The sequence below is a fragment of the Cryptomeria japonica genome, chromosome 3 (genome assembly GCF_030272615.1).
Source record: "Cryptomeria japonica chromosome 3, Sugi_1.0, whole genome shotgun sequence".
Taxonomy (NCBI): Eukaryota; Viridiplantae; Streptophyta; class Pinopsida; order Cupressales; family Cupressaceae; genus Cryptomeria; species Cryptomeria japonica.
The window spans coordinates 204,865,756-204,876,284 of record NC_081407.1 but is presented as its reverse complement, the minus strand read 5'-3'; the positions used below and the strand labels follow the sequence as shown (position 1 = coordinate 204,876,284).

The following is a 10,529-nucleotide window of genomic DNA, read 5'->3' as shown; positions in this document are numbered from 1 at the left end:
TACCTTTTCTCGAAAGCTAAACAAAAAAAAAATTAAATATAGGGTCTCTCACAATATTATAAATAATATCCACTAAGGTCAAAATCTTCTAAAAGTGCAATATTATAATATATACTACAATACAAATATAGATGCAAATATAATCAATTTATTTTCAAAAATAAATAAAACAACCTAGAAACTAATATCTATATAATTCAGCTATTTCCAAAAATGAATAAAGATGAAACACAAATTATATGAAAATGTAGATGTGGATATCTATTTAATTAAGTTGTTTCCAAAAATAAATAAAAGTGAAACACTCAAACAAAAATATACTACCAAAACCTCAAAATTACACACCTTTTTGGCTATAACTCAACTCTACTTGAGATCAATCATAGGGATGATAGTATGTTCTTGATTACAACATCCATTAAGGTCCAAATCTTCTTAGAGTGGTATTGAATTAGATTTAACTCTGGAATTACATTCATAAATTAGATATCTTTTTGATAACTGCTTAACCAAAAAAACTTCTCCTCTCCCAATATTATAATCTACTACATAAAAATATAAATACCAATATATATGTAACCAAATTATTTCTAAATATAAATAAAATAATGTAGATGCTAATGTCTATATAATTAAGTTGTTTCCAAAAATAAACAAAGATAAAAAACTCAAATCATTAAAAAAAAAGGTAGGTAGATGTTTGTTTCTAAAAATAAATAAAAGTGAAACCCTGAAACAAAAATGTACTATCAAAACCCTAAAAATACACACCTTTTCTGGTATCAGTTGTTTGGAACCCTGGTAGCTTGGCCACAACGCGTAGATTCAAAGCTTCAGCCACTGTAGCCAACACATCTGTTGAAATCGATTCGAAAATATGGCGCACAGCACATACTTTTCCCAGGCATTTATACCAGTTGAAATAAAGATAAGATTCATGAGTCTTTTCTCAGAAAAGGACAATTTTTATTCCTTCCAATTGGCAAAGAACAGCAAACAGGAATTAGGTTAACAGTTGGTTTCCAATGCATCCAATTCCGTAGCACACAATTCGGTGTGGGACCGAATTTCAGAAGTAACGCCAAAAGCCGAATCCCGAATTCCTACTCCATATCTCCACTACCGCGTTAAAACTTAATTTTTTTCAACCTTTTGCAAGGCGCCGTTCATACATTTGCACGGCCATTAGAGCTTTAAAATTTGTCCTGCGCCCTTCCGTACTCTGCCATCACTTTCCTGGAATTAGAATTTAGTAAAACAAGGGTACCTTGAAAGGACGCAGGGGAAAAAAATATTAGGATTTAAAAGGCACGGATCAATTCTCAACACTTATCTCAAAAGAGACTGAACTTATTAGGGCAGGAAAATAGGGTTTAAATGGCGACAACAAGTATATTTTATTTTGCAGTGATGGATTGTGTGATCTGGAAAATTGATATTCAATCAATTCACTGAAATACAGTAATAAATATCATTAAAAACTTGGTATTTATATTGGATGTCCGTCTTTTATGAGGCAGTAAATTTTCTGTCCTTTTGCTGTAATTAGTAAATGTATCTTCGATATGTCTATTTAAAAGATATATGTTCTTTATATGTATATATTAATTATATAGACGTCAGCAGTACCATTTTTGTATGACTACTATAGGTATCTTTAATACATCTATTTCAAAAGATGGAAAGATGTTAGTCTCTAGATATCAATACTAGGAGAGAGGGTACACGAATTGTATTTTATATAGGTATCTTAAATATATCTATTCCAAAAAATGCAGAGATGTTAGTCTCTAGATATCAATACTAGCAGCGAGGGTACGTGGATTGTATTTTATATAGGTATCTTAAATATATCTATTCCAAAAAAATGCAGAGATGTTAGTCTCTAGATATCAATACTAGCATGAGGGTACGTGGATTGTATTTTATATAAAATGAATTTGAGAGGTGGTCTTTACTACCATTTTCTTAGGTCTAGTATAGGTATCTTAAATTCATCTATTCTCAAAGATGTCCGTAGAGATTAGTCTCTAGTTATTTATATTAATTATATAGATGTCATTATGTCATGATGTAATTATTCATTAACCTACAACCTATTAATATGTGAAAACCAAAATATAAAGTTATTGTTTGAGGATTTGTATTTATGGTATATTTTTCGTATGAATAAAAAAAATATTATTTTAAAAATGTAAGCCTAAATAACATTATAGGAAAGCTTCAATTGATGGCATTTTGTTTGAAGTTACTAAGGATGGCATTGCCAGTGCTATAGACCTTTCCACCAAGGGCAAAAAATGGAAAAGGTAGAGTTGTGTTTTGGACAACAAGAGCCTGCCCCAATTCTTTAGGGAGAAAGAAGAACCGCTAAAGTTGTAGGGGGGCTTTGCTCATGAAAAACTGTTAGTGCCATGGAATAAGGTGTGCCTTATGATTATGAATTTTTTTACATTAGAGGGTAGGTTTAAGGTTTACTACTTCTATCACTTCCCTCTGTTATATCATTTTCACAATCATGACTTGCTCTCGCTTCCTTTTTTCCTTCTTACATCTCTTGAAAGCTTTGTGCTTGAAGCCTTGGAGGTGGCAAATGTTAGGATTAATGATAGGGCGGGGGGGCGGGGAGGGGGGGGGGGGTGAATCAGTATCTAACCGGTTAACAAAATATTTAACCTTATTAAGTATTTTGCATTCCAAAACAGTGTACCGGTAAATAAGAATTAATGCAGTAAGCAGGAACAATAATGACAGCATAGAAAGCACACCAAAATTAATTAGTAAATATATATTTGATATGTCTATTTAAAAGATATATGTTTTTATATGTGTATATTAATTATATAGACGTCAGCAGTACCATTTTCTTATGACTACTATAGGTATCTTAAATGCATCTATTTCAAAAGATGGAAAGATGTTAGTCTCTAGATATCAATACTCGCAGTGAGGGTACATGGATTGTACTTTATATAGGTATCTTAAATATATCTATTCCAAAAAATGCAGAGATGTTAGTCTCTAGATATCAATACTAGCATGAGGGTACGTGGATTGTATTTTATATAAAATGAATTTGAGAGGTGGTCTATACTACCATTTTCTTAGGTCTAGTATAGGTATCTTAAATACATCTATTCTCAAAGATGTCAGTAGAGATTAGTCTCTAGGTATCTATATTAATTATATAGATGTCATTATATGTCATGATTTAATTATTCATTAACCTACAACCTATTAATATGTGAAAACCAAAATATAAAGTTATTGCTTGAGGATTTGTATTTTTGGTATATTTTCGTATGAATAAAAAAATATTTTTTAAAATGTAAGCCTAAATAACATTATAGGAAAGCTTCAATTGATGGCATTTTGTTTGAAGTTACTAAGGATGACATTGTCAGTGCTATAGACCTTTCCACCAAGGGCAAAAAATGGAAAAGGTAGAGTTGTGTTTCGGACAACAAGAGCTTGCCCCAGTTCTTTAGGGAGAAAGAAGAACAGCTAAAGTTGTAGGGGGGCTTTGCTCATGAAAAACTGTTAGTGCCATGGAATAAGGTGTGCCTTATGATTATGATTTTTTTTACTTTAGAGGGTAGGTTTAAGGTTTACTACTTCTATTACTTCCCTCTGTTATATCATTTTCACAATCATGACTTGCTCTCACTTCCTTTTTTCCTTCTTACATCTCTTGAAAGCTTTGTGCTTGAAGCCTTGGAGGTGGCAAATCCCATGGTTGAAAACCTATTCTGCTCCATCAAGGCTTGATTTTCATCTATACCATTTTTATCTTTCTCTTAGCCCTCTTAGACAATAGTTAACTCTTGAGCATGAAGCCCCTAACTCTACTTCACCCCCTACAACTACTATCCTTGACTCCCCAGGGGCTGGTAGAAAGAAACGTTTAAAATTGCCTCTTTCTATAAAAAAATCCCTCTCACCCTAGCTCTCAAGTGACTCCTAATCTTGACCCCATAGTTGTCTCGCAGCAAGCAACCTCCTCTAAGGTTGAGAAGAAGAGGAAGATCCAAGGTACCACACCCCCCGCTAAAAAACAAAGAATTGAGGCTGATTTTGAGGGTGAAATGGAGACCAGGGAGGATGCTAGTAAAAATGTTAGTGCCAGGTATAGGCATTCTAATGGATTGGACAACTACCCAATGGGAAGTATTGTGAAACAAAACAAAATCTGGTGGAGTATGATGAGGATTTAGATGAGGAGGATTCTGTTGGGAATGAGGATGTGGAGGAAACTAAGGAGACTGAGGATGGTACCTAGAAAGCTGGTAGTTCGGCTAAATCAACCAATTAGGATTTGGATCAAAGTTAGAGGATTGAACCCCTAGAACTTACATAGGAAGTGATGCTTGAGGAGGTGGAGATAAAAGGGGTGAATGAAAATGATTGTAAAATATGTAGGTCTATAGTGACGAATTTGGATTCCTTAAAGAAGAAGGTGACAAAGTTGGAACAAAAGATGGTGAATATCTCCAAGTTTAGTCTGCGAGTGATGCATAGTTTGACCACCTCTATGTGCCTGAAGCAAAAGAAGGTTCTGGGAAGGGATGTAGACAATGAAGGGAACTATAAAGAACTGTTTAAGTTCCAAACTGAAGATTGGAGCAATGTGCTCAAGCAAGCTAATTAGGCTACTTTTTATGGTCTTTTTGTGGTCTCTTGCTAGCTCTAAAACTTTGGTTTGATGTTTTATATTGAATTTTATATCTGTTGTTAAGACTTTATACTCTCAACATTTTAGCTATCTATGCTAGTTTTGTGCTAATGTGTTGTTACTCTTAATGTTGCCTAAGGGTTGTTTGTGTAATGGCCAATACCCTTGTTTTAGTGCTTACTAATATAAAAAATATTATAGACAATTATTTAGGTTTTTTCAAAACTATCATTTAATTACATATTATTTTACTAGTGAAAATAGTATATCCATTAATGTTATCATATTTATACAATCCATGTTAATATCATTTAGTTGCTTTTGGCTATGATAGTGTGATTTTTTTAGCATCAATGTTTTGGATCACACTTTGTGATCCATCACATCCTGATGATGGATTATCGAGTGTGATCTAAAACATTGATGCTAAAAAAGACACACAATCAACCCCACAGTAGCCTGAAGATCTTCTGCAAGCCGAATAACCTGTTACAAGGAGAAGCAATGAAGCAAAATCTGAAGAACAAGAAAAACACAGGAAAAACTATTCTCCAAACAAGAGAGCTCCAATTCACCAAGAAAAAGTATTGTGAAAAGATAATACAATGAAAAGAAAAAGTAACCTCGATTCTGGTGCTTCTCACCATATGACACACACTCAGCAGTTGGTTACTTCTGGGGATGGTGGGGGTGGGGATGGTGGATCATCAACACCATCATCAGAATCATCCTCAAAAAAATCCTGAAGTGGTGCAGTGGCTGGAGTAGGCAGAGGAGTATTCTTCTTTGATGAGGAATCATACATGGGATCTTTGTCCTCTTCCTAAGGGCAATAAGATGGTCAGGTGTTGTTGGTTGTATCGCACTAAATATGATGTTGATGGTTCCATTGATAAGTACAAGGCACGTCTTGTTGCGAAGGATTTTTCATAGGTTGAGGGTATTGATTACTCTGAGACATTTGCCCCTGTCGCCAAGATGAATTCCATTCGCTTTGTACTCTCTCTTGCAGCTTCTCGGAATTGGCCTATTTTTCAAATGGATGTGAAGAGTGCCTTCTTGCACAGGGATCTACAGGAGGAAATCTACATGGAACAACCTCAGGGATTTGTGCAAGATAGTTATTTGGTTTGCAGACTTCAACATTCATTGTATGGTCTCAAACAGGCCCCTCGGGCTTGGTATGAGAAGATGGACTCTTTCTTGCTCTCCATTGGGTTCTCCCGCAGTCATTCTGATCACACCGTCTACATTCAGCTTCTTGAGGGTGACATTTTGATTCTTGTGCTATATGTTGATGATCTTCTCATCATGGGTAGCTCATCCTCTATGATTCAGCATATTCAGCGTGCCTTGATGGATCAGTTTGAGATGACAGATCTCGGTCTCTTGCACTATTTCCTTGGTCTTCAGGTGATTCAGTCTTCTGATGGGATCTCTCTCTACCAGTAGAAGTATGCTCTTGACATGCTTCAGCACTTCGGCATGCTTGATTGCAAGCCTGCTCCCACACCATTTCAGTCAATGGTTCTTTTGACCATAGCTTGTCCCACTCCTTCAGTCGATTCTACACTTTACAGGCAGTTGGTTGGCAGTTTGTTGTACCTGACTCACACTCGTCCTAATATTTCCTTTGCGGTTGGTCTTGTCTCTCGATTCTCCCATGATCCTCATGAGAGTCATTGGCAAGCTGCCAAATGTATTTTGAGGTACATTCAAGGCACTAGTTCTCATGGCATTCATTATACATCAGGGGAACCTCACATTGTTGGCTACACTGACTCAGATTGGGCTGGTGATGTCACTGATCGGAAGTCTACTTCCAGCTTTGTTTTCTATCTTGGCTCTGGTCCTATCACATGGTCTTGCAAGAAGCAGACTGCTCATGCATTATCATCTACATAGGCTGAGTACTGCTCTACTGTGCTCGCTAGTCAAGAGATCTTATGGCTTCGACAATTGATGACTAAGTTTGGTTTTCCTCCTGATAGTCCCATTGTTCTTTGGTGTGACAATCAAAGTGCTATTCATATTTCCCACAACCCGGTAGAGCATCAGCAGATGAAGCACATTGAGCTTCACATGCATTTCATCCGTCAGTTGATTCAGGATGGTGTTCTCATTTTGGAGTACATTCCTACTTCTGAGCAGGTTGCAGACATCTTCACGAAACCTTTTGCATTGTCGCGCTGCCTTCAGTTGTGCTCTATGCTTGGGGTGAAGGAAGTTGTCCTTGGGGGGTCTTTATGAGGCCTTCCTTCCTTCTTCTTCTTTCAGCATGTTCTTTTATCTCTTTTTGGAGAGGATTTTTTTCCCACTGGGTTTTCTCCTTTGTCTCCGTTTCATAGAGATTTCATTGTATTTGGGTACCTGATCAGGCCTTGTTGTCGGGACCCATCTTTCATGCTTTCAGTAGTTGTTCTAGGTTTTAGCTTCTCCCTAAGTCTAGCTTAAGGGGGGGTGTTAGAGTAATTGGGTCTTTACTTGATTAATTAAACATTATTTGTTTAATTCTTTAAGTTTCCAATTATCTTTTTACACTTAAGCTAATATTAGGTGCATATAATTAATTATTTTAATTAATTATTATGTGCAAACCTAGGGTTTTCCCTTTTTAGGGTTTCTTGACCTATTAGAGGTTACTTTTTCTTTTCATTGTATTATCTTTTCACAATACTTTTTTCTGGTGAATTGGAGCTCTCTTGTTTGGAGAATAGTTTTTCCTGTGTTTTTCTTGTTCTTCAGATTTTGCTTCATTGCTTCTCCTTGTAACAGGTTATTCAGCTTGCAGAAGATCTTCAGGCTACTGTGGGTTTGTATTTCTCAACTCCTATATTATTTAGGTTTTTTCAAAACTATCATTTAATTACATATTATTTTACTACTGAAAATAGTATATCCATTAATGTTATCATATTTATACAATCCATGTTAATATCATTTAGTTGCTTTTGGCTATGATAGTGTGATTTTTTTAGCATCAATGTTTTGGATCACACTTTGTGATCCATCACATCCCGATGTTGGATTATCGAGTGTGATCTAAAACATTGATGCTAAAAAAGACGCACAATCAAAGCCGAAATCATTGAAATACACTAATAAATATCATTAAAAACTTGGTATTCATATTGGATGTTCGTCTTTTATGAGCCAGTAAATTTTTTGTCTTTTTGTTGTAATTAGTAAATGTATATTCGATATGTCTCTTTAAAAGATAAATGTTTTTTATATGTGTATATTAATCATATAAACGTCAACAGTACGATTTTCTTATCACTACTATAGGTATCTTAAATACATGTATTTCAAAAGATGCAAGAGATGTTAGTCTATAGATAACAATACTAGTACTTTATACGAACAGAGGTACAATGAATATGTGGATTGTATTTTATATAAAAATATGTTTGAGAGAAAGTCTATACTACCATTTTCTTATGTCTAGTATAGCTATCTTAAATACATCTATTCTAAAAGATGCCAATAAAGATTAGTCTCTAGGTATCTATATTAATTATTAATTATATTGATGTTATATGTCATGATGTAATTATTCATTAATCTACAACCTATTAATATGTGAAAACCAAAATATAAAGTTATTGTTTGAGGATTTCTTTTTATGGTATATTTTCTTATGAATAAAAATTAGAAAAAAATATTATTTTAATATTGTAAGCTTAAATACCATTACAAGGAATTATTTATGCTTTTTCAAAATTATCTTTTAATTATATATTATTTTAATGATGAAAATAGTATATTCGTTAATGTTATCAGATTTTCACAATCCATGTTAATACCATTTAGTTGCTTTTGGCTATGATTGTGTTACTTTTTAGCATCAATGTTTCAGATCATACTCTATGATCCATCACACCCCAATGATGGATCACAAAGTGTGATTTGAAACATTGATACTAAAAAGGTCACATAATCAAAGCCAGAAGCAACTAAAGATAGTATTTCCATGTTCACTTTTCTTGTGTTCTCTTTTTTGTACTAATGGATTTGAACCTTGAATTTTTAAAATCTAATAATCAAATTCAAACTTCACCACCCGTTTCTACTAGTTACTAGTTGTTGTGAGTTGTCTTGACTACATTTGTGTGGATTTATGTGCTACGTTGTTGTACGTAAACTTAAAGATATTTACTATGCATTTGCACATCATAGGAGAAACGTCAAAATACATTGTTGTAGAGAATTCATGTTGCATTCATAGCACCATTATTAGACAATAAATTAAGTGGATAGGTGAGTAAGTGCATGAAAATGGGAGACAAAAGGGGTTGAAATTGATATTGAAAAAATAAATCAACTGAATATAGACTTGGACAAGTAAATTAGTTGTGTACACTCTTAATTTGAAGATATGTTAAAAACAAAAATTGTAGTAATCGAAATTTCTAGCTTCTAAACTACTATTTTTGTTTTTATAAAAATAAATATTTTGAGAGGGTGAAATGTTTAGCACACAAAATAGAGTGTTTTTGTTTTTATCACTAAAATGCAACATTGTGTTTGTTAAATGCTCCCTATTTCTTTGTCATGCTATGTCTTTTTAAAAACTAATCGGTAAAAATATAGCTAGAGTGAGTAGTTTTATATGTTTTAATGATTTTCTTAAAATATTTTTTCAATATGGATGCCTCATACAAATTATATCATTGAGCATACACATCACATAATGTACCTGAGAATATACATTTTTTAATGTGTATAAAACAATCATATGTAATATTTAAAATTTTAAATGAACACATCAATAGTTATAAATATAAAGTAATATATATGCATTTGCTCAAGAGAATGAAGAAACTATACAAAGAAAATAAATATAAATACCTTAGCTTATTTATAAATTATATGGCTATAAAATTAATAGGTGTCTCATCATTTTGGTTGTAGTTTCATCAATTTAAATATTATAAAATGAGTAAATCTAATGACCTTAAAGTGTAAAATTATTGGATTAGGTAAAATGGGTTTTAAAGGGGCCCCAAAACCCTTTACAACAAAATCCTGCCAACAAGAGAAAAATAAACTAAAACCGACAACAAACCAACAAAATAAAAAGAACACATAGCTATGAACAAAACATGGACAAAGCTCGAGCCAACCTACTATAATTGTTTCATAATTTTTGCAGCTTTCATGTCCTTATGAATAATATAATCATGCATAATCATAACCTCTTTGATAACCTAAGTGTGGTCTTCTACAAATTTTGATTGGCTTTAAGTCCTAGTGGAGAGCCCCTACATCTTGGAAGACATCTATTTACCTAAATTAACAACATGGCCAGTGGCCTACCCCTACTCTCTAGCAACATCAACACCCTCCACCAAGTTCTTTTCTTTCTTATTTTCACCCATTTCCGAGATCTGGAATTTTTTATTCAGCATGTGAAGACCCCTAACATTCCTCTGAACAACATCCTTGTTAAGAGTTACCACATTTCTAAGCTTATCATTGATCATGTTGATCAAGCATTCTAGCATACTAATTCTTTCCTTTTGGTTTGATTTCATAGGCCTCACATCATTAGCCATTACCTCGATCAAAGCTAGTATCTTCTTGGACTCGTCCTTCTCCAATCCCATGTTCCCAATCATTTTAAGACTATCCACCTTATTAGAGAGGGAACCCATATTATTTCTAATGTCATTAATCTAAAAAAAAAACAATTGGTCAAATTGGCTTGCCCTTCAGTGGCTTTGTAGTGCCCCTCCCTAATTCATCTTGTCTTTCTATACATCAAAGGATTATATTGATCTAGATTAGCCTACCTTATGATGATTTGTTGGTATTATGATATATACTAACCCTATTTCATGATTGAATTGGATAT

At 33.8% G+C, this 10,529-nt stretch overlaps 1 long non-coding RNA gene across 1 annotated transcript; it reads right to left on the bottom strand.

Moving 5' to 3' along the window:
• Window positions 1–293: 293 nt before the first annotated feature.
• Window positions 294–1,397, bottom strand: LOC131041035 (uncharacterized). The gene is made up of 2 exons (XR_009104963.2): window positions 772–1,397; window positions 294–463 (listed from the first exon to the last, which is right to left on the bottom strand). It is a non-coding gene; the product is annotated as an uncharacterized LOC131041035 (long non-coding RNA).
• Window positions 1,398–10,529: the final 9,132 nt, after the last annotated feature.